At 38.3% G+C, this 11,265-nt stretch overlaps 1 non-coding gene across 1 annotated transcript; it reads left to right on the top strand.

Annotated features, from left to right (window-relative positions):
• The first annotated feature begins 2,551 nt into the window (after positions 1-2,551).
• LOC119621135 (small nucleolar RNA ACA64) lies at positions 2,552-2,678 on the top strand. The gene has a single exon (XR_005237654.2). It is a non-coding gene; the product is annotated as a small nucleolar RNA ACA64 (small nucleolar RNA).
• Positions 2,679-11,265: the final 8,587 nt, after the last annotated feature.

Genomic DNA, 11,265 nt, shown 5'->3' with positions numbered 1-11,265 from the left:
TTTATAATCCTTTGGGTATATACCCAGTAATGGGATGGCTGGGTAAAATGGTATTTCTAGTTCTAGATCCTCCTCGACCAAGAGTTTTTAAGAGGTAGGAATCGGGGAAGCTCTGGAGACCAGCAGCAGGAAGTCTTGAACTTGTTTGGGAGACAGAGGGCTCTGTGAATAATATGACTGAGTGGAGTGATCCACATTCTCTGTACTTGTTAATGCAAAATTCCACATTCCCAGCTTTGGCTGGGTCCTAGCACTGTATATTTGAGAAGTATTCCTAGAGAAAGGGGTGAGGGGGATATTGTGAGGGGCCAGCTCTCTGCAAAAATGTCAGTTGCAAACACTACATCATTTGAAAATACTATGTTATCTTTTATTTTTCCAACATTATATTTTTAAAATTTTCAAACATATCAAAAATTTGAAAAAAACTGTACAAGGAACAATAGGTGTTTACCACCTAGTTTCCATAATTGCTAAGACTTTGCAATGTTCGCTTTATCTGTCAACATATACAGCAAACACATGCCACATTTATATTTTACTGAGTCATTTAAAACTAAATTACAATAGCCATGACACTTCAATTCTAAATAATTTAACAAAGACATTTTCCTAACTACATACAACACCATTATCACACATAAAGAAATTAGCAATTTCATGATATTATTTAGCTCTCTGATATTACTGAAATTTCCCCAACTGTCTTCTGTAATTCTACTTTTTAAATCAGAATCCCATGTAGGTTCATTTATGAAATTGTTTGTTATGCCATTTTATTCTATTTTCAATTTATAATAGCCCTCTCATCTTGCCTTTTATTATTACTATGACAGTGACACATTGAAAAGGCCAGGCCAGTTGTAGTATGTTCCTCATTCTGGATTCGTGTATGTGCCAGTTACGGGTTCATTGACTTTCAAATCCAAATCCAACTTTAGTATCTGCTCTGAGATAATGGACTAGATAGCATTTTCTTTTACAATGAACCTGATTTTCAGCATCATCAATAGAGGATGCTGGAGGGATATGACAGGCAGAAGGTGGCTTCTCTCTTTTCAAGTGTGCTGCATTTTGGTTTTTTTTTATTACTCCTGCTGCATGGTTGTTCAAAGATGTGAAGACATATTTGAAAACATCTGATGGTTCCCTGCCCCGTTCACATTCCCAGTGTGTACAGCTCCTCCGCAACTTCGTAGCCCTGCCTCAGGCCTGATGACAACCTTGTCACTGCACTTTCTCTGAAGACATTGCACACTCTAGGCCTTAGACTCTGAGCAATTGCTCAACTCCCTCTGTGATCCAGCCCACTAACCCCCATTCCCCTTCACCTGTGGAGTTATTTCCTTCTTGCCTATTAACTGTAGACCAGCTTCTTCCTTCTCCACTAGCAGAAAGCTACAACTACAGCTTCCCCAACAAGATCTCAATGCCAGGCTTGAGAAGGACACCCCCGCTTCCAGGGATATCCTTTTGTGGGTACTTCCCCTCAAATCTAGAGTATCTCTTAGAGATTTCCTTTTATCTTTAAAATGATTTTCCATTAATAGCTCAACAATTATTTACATTAAATTTACAATCTAGATTTACTGCATGGTCTCTGTCTTTTGAATGGACCCAGACTAATACAATATGTTCAGTTATTTTTGGTCATGTGGTATTGTTTAATTTGTTTATCCCCAGGATTTCCTGAAAATTGAGAAGAAATACTTTGTTAGATTTAAGTTAAATAGTTTTGGTGAGAATAATTTATACGTGATATGGTATACTCAGCATTTCATCACATAACAACACAACCACACAACACTATTGTATCTTTATTAGTGATGCTCATTTTTATTCCCTTGCTAAGGTAATCACTGCCAGGGTCTCGACTGTTAAGATATGCTTTTTATTGACAATTAGCAAATAATCTGAGAGTTGATAATTTGGGATTATGTGAATATCCCATTCTCCCCAAATATTTTATTAATCATTTTAGCATCTATTGATGATTATTACATGAGTTATTTCATTGAATGTTGCAAAATGGTGATTTTGTAACTCTATTTTCTTTTCTTCTTTAATAATTACCTCTTCTGTGAAGAGTATTCCTTCATCAGCGGCTGAAGAACTTTGGCAGAGTAAATGCATTTTCCCTTTCTGGATTTCAGAGTAATAAATTGATATCTAATAGTTACCTTCAATGGTGGCAAAATTATCTCTCTGTGTCATTGACTATCATTATGAAATTATGAATCTTTATTTAGTATTTTAAAGGCAAAAATAATAACTATTCTTTCTGATGCTTTCTTTTTTCAAATTTGGAGTCCATTTAAGACAGTTTTTTTGTCATTTTGACTTAACACTTTTAGTCTTCAAGTACTTTCTTGGCTACTGCCATGATTAGATATTTTAGACTCTGGAAGAATTTACTGTTGTTACAAGCCCTCTTCTTTTGGGTGAGAAATAATATTTAGAAAGATGCTAGGTGCTAGCTGAGCTCACTGCTAGTGGACCATCATCACTTGATTTTTTTTAGATCTTTCAGTGTATTTAAACATTGTCCAGTGTTGGTTGTAAATAACCCTTGGCTTTGTTTGTGGCTGTGGATGAAATTCAGCACCTAGAGCCACCAGTAGCCTTAGCTCACCACCCACTGTCTCAATGTCATGGGTAAAACCCAGGCTCTGACAGGCACTGTGGCCCCTGGCCCAGATGCCCTGTCCCAATGCAGCAGATTGTGTGATCTGACTTCTGGCTTGGGGTCCCTAACCTTGGGTATCTCCTGTCCACAGGACACCCAGTTGCCGTGAGCCTGATGCTGATGCCTCTAGGAACTTAGAGATAAGCCATTTGGTTGTCCCCATCTTTCAAATAAAGCTTTTTGTGCAATTCAAATTCAAACACTAATAATGACTTTATATTAATATTTCCAATTCAATTTGAATTTTGGGGGCTTTTCTGTTAATTTACCTTAACAAAGCAGTAAAAATGAGCACCACTAACAAAGATACAATACAGTGTTAATCCCATTCACAAGGGGGAGCCCTCATAACGTAACCACCTTTTAAAAGCCCTATCTCTTAATATTGTTGCATTGAGAATTAAGTTTCAACATAAATTTTGGAAGGTAACGAAATATTCAAATGATAGTATTCTGTCCCTATGCCCCTACCCAAATGCATGTTTTTCTCATATACAAAACATATTTATTCCATCTCAATAGCCTTAAGATTCTTAACTTGTTTTAACATAAATTTTAAAGTATAAATCCAAAGTCTCATCTAATTATTATCCATTCACATATGAGTGAGACTCAATGTGTCATTCATTCTAAGGAAAATTACTCTCCAGCTGTGAGCATGTGAAATCAAAGACGTTATGTGCTTCTGAAATACAATGTTGGGACAAGCATAGGACAGCCATTTCCATTCTAAAAGGAAGCAATAGGAACAAAGAAAGGAATAATAGGTTCCAAGTAAGTCCAAAACCTGGTAAGACAAACGATTTCAAATCTAGAGGCTTGAAAATAATTATTTCTGATTCCCAGCCTCACCTTCCAGATGCACTGTGGCAGTGGTTGGGTCCCCAGAGCTCCAGAGGACCCCACACCCGTGGCTTTGCTCAGTGAGGGCTATGCAGCTCTCATGACTTACTGCCCATGTCCTGTAATTCTCCCAGGCTGGAGTTGCATTACTGGTGGATCTACAGTTCTATAGATCTTGGGGATGGTTCCTAAGCTGTGAGTCCACTAGGCATTGCCCCACCGAGGATTCTCTGTGATGGTCCTACTTTTGCAGTATTTCTCTGTCTGAGCCCCAAGGCTCTTGGAGGCATCCTTTGAAATTCAGAGGGAGTAGCCATGCCTCCACAGCTCTGTGCACCTTCAGATTTAGCAACACATGGAAGGTGCCATGGTTTATGGCTTGTGCCTTTTAGAGCAACAGACTGAGCTGTACATGGGCCCACTTTGGCCACAGTTGGGGTGGCTAAAAATCACTGCACTGGAATGCAGGGAGCAGAGACTTGAGGCAGTGTTTAAGAGTGAGCCTCAAGGTTTCATGGTCACCCTGCGCATTTTTCTTAAAACTGTTCTGCCCACAGTGTCCTGGTACTCTCAGCCTGTGATGTGAATGGTGGCACCAAAAATCTCCAGAATGCCTTCTGGGTCATTATTTGATATGTTTTGGCTGTGTTCCCACCCAAATCTCCTCTTGAATTATAGCTCCCATAATCCTCACTTATTGTTGGAGGGACCCAGTTAGAAGTAATTGAATCATGGGGATGGGTTTTTCCTGTGCTGTTCTCATGACAGTGTAAGTCTCACAAGATCTGATGATTTTGTAAAGGGCAGTTCCCCTGCACACACTCTCTTGCCTGCCACCATGTAAGATGTGCCTTTGTTCCTCCTTCACTTTCCACCATGAATGTGAGGCCTCCTCAACCATGTGGAACTGTGACTCCATTAAACCTCTTCTTCTTTTTTAAATTACCCAGTCTTAGATATGTCTTTATTAGTAGCATGATAATGAACTAATACATTCTTCCATTGTCTTGAGGAATAACATCTCACTTCCTTGTATTCATATTTATCTCCTTATCAAATATTCACTTGGCCATACCCTTGGTATAGTCTCCCAAATATATATTTTTATTTTATACTTTTTTACATGTCCAGGCTAAGAATGTTTTTAAATCTTTAAGTTCTGCTTTCTTTTTGAATGTAATTTCCATCTTTAATTTACTCCTCTCTTCTCATATTTTACTATAAACAGTCAAGAGGAGCCATGCGGGACTCTGAACACTTTGCTTAGAGATTTCTTCTGCCAAATATCCTAGTTTATCACTCTTAAATTCTGCCTTCCACAAAGCACTAGGACATGGACATACTTCAGCTGAGTTCTTTGCCACCTCGTAACAAGTATGGCCTTCCTTCCAGTTTCTAATAAGATATTTCTCACTCCCATGTAAGACCTCATCAAAAGGGACTTTAGTGCCCATATTTCTGTCAGCGTTCTAATCACGGTCACTTAGATAATCTCTAAGAAGACAGAGGCTCATTCTACAACTTTCTTCTTCTGAGCCTTCACCAGAATTGACCTCAATGATTCATTCATGCCATCTAGGCTTTTTTCAGCATGCACTTCAAAACTGTTCCAGCCTTTACCAATTACCCAGTTCCATAGATGTTTTCACGTTTACAGATATTTGTTACAGCAACATTCCACTTCTGGTCCCAATTTCTGCCTTAGTCTTTTTGTGTTGCTATAACAAAATACATGAAACTGACTAGCTTAAAAACAAAAGGAATCTGTTTTTCACATTTCAGGAGGCTAGAAAGTCAAAAATCAAGGGGCTGGCAGGTTTGGTATCTGGTGAGAGCCTAATCTCTGCTTTCAAGACGGAGCCTTGTCGTTGCATTCCCCATAGGATGCAAACTCTGTATTCTCACTTGGAAAAAGGGAAGGAAGGGCAAAAGGGCAGAACACTGTGTAAAACTTATTTCGTAAAGACCTGAACCTTATTTACAAGGGTGAAGTTCTTATCATCCAATCACCTGCTAAAGGCTCCACCTCTTTAAACTGTTCCACTGTGGATTAAGTTTCCACATAAATTTTGGAGGGGGAGCAAACATTCAAACCATAGGATCTCTTATTATATCTATGTATAGATGTATGAATATATATTTTAATTATTTACAAATTAGTTACTGATTGCCACATAATAAATTACACCAAAACTTAGCAGCTTTAGGCAACAAACACTTAGGGCACATTGTTTCTACGGATCAGAAATTTAAGAGCAGCTTAGCTGGGCATTTGTGGTTCAGAATCTCTCAGGAGGTTGCAAATTGTTGGCTAGGGCTGTAGTTATTTGAAGGCTTAACTGGGCACCGGGGCTAGAGTATATACCTCCAAGATGAGTCTCAGACCTCAGTTTCTCACTGGCTGCTGGCATAAATCTTCATTTTCTTACCAAATTGACCTCTGAGTAATTATTCCTAAGCCATGATACGTTTTGCTTATGTACCCTTAAAGAATGATTGAAGAGAAAGAACAATGAGGAGCCACAATGCCTTTTAAGACCAAGTCTCAGAAATGGCACTCTTTTCACATCCACCAAATTCGATTTATTAGAAACAAGCCAGTAAATCCAGCCCACACTCATGGGGAAGGGAATTAAACTTCATTTCTTGAAGAGAGGAATAGCAAAGTAATTATGACCACGCTTTAAAAACACCACATTTGTTTCTTCTATATCATACATAAAATAGATTCAAATTTACCATATCTATATAAACATGAAAATAGTGAATTAAGTGTAAAAGTAGTGTTAACAATGTATACTCAGTGTATTGTGTTCAAAAGCCTACTGAAGTAATTTTCTCTGTATGATAATGTTACTGATTTGGTATAGAGTTAAATTACCTTATTTTTAATTTTTTCAATTTTAGAATGTTTATGGCTTTTTATGCAAATCTGTTTTTTGATCAAATGCAATGCATGCATAGTTCAGAAAACAAAACAATTATGTTCAGGAATGTCTTGTTCTTTGTCTTATCTTTTACATTTACTATTCACAATACCTTGTTTCTATAGAGAGCCATTTTATTTGTTTTTGGTTTATTCTCCTTTTCTTTTGTTTTTCAAAATAAGCCTTAGAAAAGTCAAATAGTAATTAATTCTACTTTGACACTGCATAATTATTTTTCTTGGCTTTATGAAAGCCAAATGTTTACTAATTAATTTACATAGGAGCAGAATAAGGAGATAGAAGCCCCTTTGTGTTCAGTAGGTTCCTCGGGTTAGTTAGGTTCCTCGGGTTGGCAGCCACGATGAGCACCATGCTGTTTTTAGAAGATGTCCTGCCAAATAAACTGTACCTTAGAGACATTGAACATAGCAGATGCACAAATGGTAGCCAGTTCCCTTTACGCAGTCCTGGCTGATGGACCAAAAACAATTTCCTTTGACAGGGAAATCTATGCTAACTGTATTGAAAACTGTAAGACAGACAAATGGTACATATTACTATGCATTCCCTCTTGGTTAAAACTAAATTCAAGTTTTCTATGCACGTTTTTCACAATGTGCTTTAAGGTTAGAGCATTCATAAAGACATTTCTGAATCTGTGAATATAGTTTGATTTTGTAGCCAAGGGTTGAAGGGGTAAAAAAGAACTACACATTAAGATGTGGTATTAAGACTGGGCATGGTGGCTCATGCCTGTAATCCTAGCACTTTGGAAGGCAGAGGCGGGCGGATCACCTGAGGTTGGGAGTTCCAGACCAGCCTGGCCAACATAGAGAAACCCCGTCTCTACTAAAAATACAAAATTAGCCAGGCGTGGTGGCGCATGCCCATAATCTCAGCTACTCGGGAGGCTGAGGCAGGAGAATTGCTTGAACCCGGGAGGCGGAGGTTGCGGTGAGCCAAAATTGCACCATTGCACTTCAGCCTGGGCAACAAGAGCAAAACTCTGTCCAAAAAAAAAAAAAAAAAAAAAAAAAAAAAAAAGTGGTGTTAAAGTTCTTTTTAAAAAATTTTTAAACATTTTTTTCAGGTAATTTTGAACAAAAAAACATTAAAATGGCATAACAATTTTCTATTTTAATAATTATGGTGTTATTGGGATTGCTTTATACTGTAGAGAAATGATAAACATATTTCTTAGTGACAGAATTGTTTAGGGAAAATGCCAGCGAATGACAAAAAGAAAGTGCATGAAACTGTTTTTATTCCAGCACTGTTGTTATATTCAATGTTTCGTTAAAGCATCAACTAAAGCCGCAGCTGGCAGTGATTGGGAGTTTTGCCTGTTTTGAATCACTAAGAATGACAAACAAGTTTAAAGGGACTGCATATCATCAGTTATGTGTTTCTCTTTTCTCTTGTTCCTCCTTCATTGTTTTCTTTCTCTCATTTGTTTCTTCGTTAATTTACTTGTCAACTTCTTTTTAATCTGTTCATTTTATTGTTAATTTGTTTATTTATTCATTCATTTACTTATTCATCCATTCATCCATGTAAAGTGACATCTGCTTTAGCGTAGACTAGTACCATAGCAAATAGTTTCTCAATTTGTTCCCTGTTCCACTCTCACACCAATGCAAGGCATTCCGCACACAGCGTGCAGTGACCATTAGAAAGTAAACATTATATTGATTCTTCCCTCTCCTAAATACCCCTCCAGTGGCCTCCTATATCACTCAGGAAAAATTTTAAATTTCTACAATGGCTTACTTAATTTGAGGCTTTGTTCTCTCTCCAACTTTATCACCTTTCACTGCCCCCTGCATACATTGCTTTGGTCAAACTTACTTTTTTTTGGTTGTGCCTCAAAAAACACTTAATACTTGTTATTCCTTTTACCTAGAAAGTACTTCCCTCAAATCATAGCATTGATGACTATCATCATTTTTATCATTGCTCAAATGCCACCTCAGAGATGGCTTTCTGACTACTCTATCTAAAGCTGCCTCCCATCCCTCGCCGTCATATCACATTGTCTTCTTAGCACTTACTACTATTTGAAAGTAATTTGAAAGTGATTGTGTGTATCCCTAATAGAATGTAAGCTCTCTGAACACAAGGAATGTATCTATCTTCTTTATTATCGTATTCTCAACACCCCAAATAATGCTGACACATAGTTAATTCCTAGTATATAACGGTTGGAGGAACGTATGAATGAATACTTCTGTTCCAGAAACAATCATTGTTAACGTATTGGGCATTTTGTGTGGCCATAAGATAATGGAATGAATAAAATTGTAATAAACAGCACCACTGTAGTGATAAGACACACATACACTCAAACAGTTAGCACATGGTGTGCTAGTAATAAAACAGAAGTCTATACTAAGGGCAAGGCAGCTTAGAGAAAGAAGGATATTTAGATTAAAAGGAAAAGAAAAAAAAATACTTGTCTTGTTTGAGGAACAGCAAGAAGGCCAGTTTCGCTGGAATAGACAGTGAGAGGCTATGAACTCGGTGACATTGGCAGAGGTTTGGATGTTAAGCTAAATTGTGATTATGGAATTCCAGTATTATAACATCTTTCAAATGCACGGCTTAAATCAAGTGGCAAAAAATATATAGTGCTGAGAAGTTTGTAAACTCCTTGAAGAAAAAGACATCTTTTATATTCTTTATTTATATTTCCCAAAGTGCCTATCAGAACATTAAACACATGGCAAACACTCGATGATAACACATGTTTGGATTACTGAAGGCACAAGGATGTGTAATACCCCATTTTTCCATCAGTTTAATAGCTCATAAGCCACATCCTTTAAAGCACACTTTTGGCTGAGGTATAGATCCTCCTTCTATAGGAATATTTCATCCAGCCAATAGGAGAGGATAAACTGAAGATCTCTTTCTCTTTCTATTCCACTTGTTCTGCTCACATGGCCGTAGAGGAAGTAGTACTGGAAGACAGGAAAGCATGCCTCTTATCGATTGATTTCTTAGCTTGTTTTCAATTATTATCACTAGGTAACAAATTGTGGGAAAAAAAAACTAAGTAGCTTACACAAACCATTTTATTTTGCTTGCGAGTTTTATGTGTCAGAAACTTGACAAGGGTTTGCCTAAGCAATTATCATGTAGGATTGATTCTGCAGTTGAGGTAGATGTCAACTTGAAGCTGTAGTCATCCCAAGGCTTGACTGAGATAGATGTTTAAGATACCTTATTCACATTACTAGCAGTTGATGCTGTCAGCTAGAATCTCAGTGAGGGCTTTTGACTAGAGCACCTACATATGGCCTCTCCAAATGGTCTGTGTTTATATATAACATGAAGGCTACAAGGTAGGTAGAGACTTCTAGAAAGATAGCTGTGATAGTTGATATTGAGTGTCAACTTGATTGGATTGAAGGATGCAAATTATCGTTCCTGGGTGTGTCTGTGAGTTTGTTGCCAAAGGAGATTAACCTTTGAGTTAGTGGGCTGAGAGAGGCAGACACACCCTCAATCTGGGTGGGCACCATCTAATCAGCTGCCAGCGTGGCTAGAATAAAACAGGCAGGAAAAGATAAAAGAACAGACCTGCTGAGTCATCTGGCCTTATTCATCTTTCTCCCGTACTGGATGCTTCCTGCCCCTGAACATCGGACTCCACGTTCTTCAGGTTTTGGACTCTTAGATGTACAGTAGTGGTTTGCCAAGGGCTTTCAGGCCTTCAGCCACAGACTGAAGGCCGCACTGTCGGCTTCCCTACTTTTGAGGCATGGGAACTCAGACTGGCTTCCTTGCTCCTTAGCTTGCAGACAGCCTATTGTGGGACTTCACCTGGTAATTGTGTGAGTCAATACTCTTTAATAAATTCTCTTTCATATATACATCTATCCTATTAGTTTTCTCCCTTCAGGGAACCATGACTAGTACAGATTTTGGTACCAAGAGTGGTTCTAGAGGAAAGAATTTTAAGGATAGATTTCTTTAGTTGGTTTTGGGGTTTCTGGAGTTGGCTGCTTAATATGATTAGACCCTAAAATGCTAAGGACTCTACTTCTAATAGTATGCAGAGCACTGATAGTCCTTAGTGAGAACTGTTTAGAGAATTATACAAAATAAATACATTTGATATCCTGATTCACTGATTATGAAAGGCAAGGAGTTTCGTGACTCTATACATAATACTTTTGACCATAAGTGGAGAACCAAGGAATATAATGAAGTTGGTTAGTTGCTGCTAAGTTTGCTGGACAAAGTGACAAAAGAAAAGGATGAGCTCAGGGATTCTAACTACTGGCTCCAGAAGCACATACTGAGCCTCAAGTCTTCTAAGATTGCTCTGAGTGAGAGTCTTATCTCCTGCAGACAAAGGGCTAAAATTGCAGAAAATCAGACAAAAGTTCTTATCATGAAGAATGGCTGACCTGCAACAAATTGCGCATGCTCAGTCTCACCAGGTGTCTAATGTTAAAGTGAGGGCATTGATTGGAAAAGAATGGGACACTACAACTTGGAATGGAGATGTGTGGGCGGATCCTGATGAAGCTGGGGACACTAAGCTTGTAAATCCTTTTTTTTTTTTTTTTTTCAGACAGTCTTGCTCTGTCATCCAGGCTGGAGTGCAGTGGTGCCATCTAGGCTCACTGTAACAGCCACCTACCAGGTTCAAGCAATTCTCCCTGCCTCACCCTCCTGAGTAGTTGGGATTACTGGCACCTGCCACCATGTCTGGCTAATTTTTGTAGTTTTAGTAGAGAAGAGGTTTTGCCATGTTGGCCAGGCTGGTCTCGAACTCCTGACCTCAGGTGATCCACCCTT

Source organism: Chlorocebus sabaeus, chromosome X (assembly GCF_047675955.1).
Source record: "Chlorocebus sabaeus isolate Y175 chromosome X, mChlSab1.0.hap1, whole genome shotgun sequence".
NCBI lineage: Eukaryota > Metazoa > Chordata > Mammalia > Primates > Cercopithecidae > Chlorocebus > Chlorocebus sabaeus.
This window is presented reverse-complemented; position numbering and strand designations above follow the sequence as displayed.